Here is a 1,795-nt window from a genome sequence, read left to right on the forward strand (position 1 = left end):
CGATTATTCACTCTCGTAACTTTTTTTTTTTTTGTTTTTGTAAAATAATTAGCCATTATCTCATCGCGCACACAGTGCACGAAATGCAGAGATGCAGAAATCCCTTTCGCAGAAAGGTCCCATTTGTCTCAGTTAGATTCGCGCATATTTTAGGGATCGGACATGATCTCCGTGGATTTTTGATTTCGGACGCTGTTAATTGTCGTAGAATCTATGGTATTTTTTACGGGGAAAAAAAACGATAGTCAATAATATTCAACGAAGTGGGCCATTCGCAATTCCTGGGGATCGGTATACTTGTGTCTTCGGATCCTTGCATCTTTGAAGATTCATATTTCAGGGTTGCTGTTATCACAGTTTTGTCGTTTGTCGACAAAATTGTCGGGTGGATTTTCAGACAGATTTTCAAATTTGTTGGAATTCCGGATTCCACAGCGCTCCGAGAGCTTTTACAACTCTCGATTCTTTGGAAAAGGAGAGAGAGAAGGACAGTTTTGAAAAGTCTCTGAAAGTTTGGAACTCGGAAGTTTCGGGTATCTTAGGATCTTCAGTGAAATATGATAAATGTAAACATGGTATCAATTTCAAGACTTTAGCGATTAGGAATTTTTAGTATTCCCACAGTTGAGAATTTCGAAACTTTGACAATCTCGAATTTCAAAACGCAAAGGATATCAGAATTACGGCACCTTTGGAAATTCTGGCATTGACGAATTGCAGAACATAGGGATTTCGTACTTTTGGAACTTATATAGTTTACGATTATTTAAAAAATTTTAATCTTTTAGGATTGTAGAATCTCTTGCTTCAAATGTTGCGAAATATGCAGAGCTTTATTATTTCGAAATATCTATCCTTTGGTTTTTTTCAATCTCTCCATTCGATGCCTTTCGAAAATGAAACTTTGAAAGATCTTGCATAGTTTTATCTCTGGAAGATTAATTTTTTTACTGCTAATTATACATGGATACTTAAATCTTCGAGTTAAAGGATCCCTAGATTCTAGGATTCTTGATCGGCGAACATTCAGCTCGACACATGCGCCTACTTTGTCAGTCTGACTACATATGTGGATGAATAGTGATATAATAATAGGAAATGTATGTGTTGCGAGCATGGAAAAAAAAATAATAAATACTCTCGCACATTACGTGCACCTGCTATCAAATCGCGACAATCTTTCATCTAAATCGAATAACGAATGGCACTGAATAATAATATCGTTATAAAGTTAATCAATTTAGTTAATTTCCTTCGACGAGAAGAACTATTGTCACAATGTTGGAATAATCCTTACTGATGCTATTTGCATTTTACTTTGCTTTTATAAAAAGTTTGGATTGATTTACAACAGTGCATAATTATTATTTTATCATAATATAATTTTGAATTCTTTTTCTTTCTTTTCGTTTTTTTTTGTCTTGTCTTCATTTTTTTAGATAAAATAATAAACAATGTGGATAGCGGGTGTACGTGTAGTTCTGTGATATGTAAAATGTAGCATATTTCTAGACCTACCTATCGTGCATCATAATTAAAGTAAGGAACGTATTTTCTCAGTTTTATAAGCAGTATATCAATCATCTGATCGTAACGATATGCTTAATGCAGGGTCATCGATATCCATTTTTTTTTTTAGCTAACGTGAAACGAAAGGGAAATAACACCGAAGGCACTTTTCTCTCACTTTTCTGGGGTAAACAGTATATGTATAATGAGATGGACTATAGATAATATATCTTAATTAGATTGTTTAAAGTTTTTTCTGACCAGGAGATAACAATTTGATATTGTT

This window comes from Formica exsecta, unplaced genomic scaffold (genome assembly GCF_003651465.1).
Source record: "Formica exsecta isolate Colony F162 unplaced genomic scaffold, ASM365146v1 scaffold120, whole genome shotgun sequence".
Classification (NCBI taxonomy): Eukaryota; Metazoa; Arthropoda; class Insecta; order Hymenoptera; family Formicidae; genus Formica; species Formica exsecta.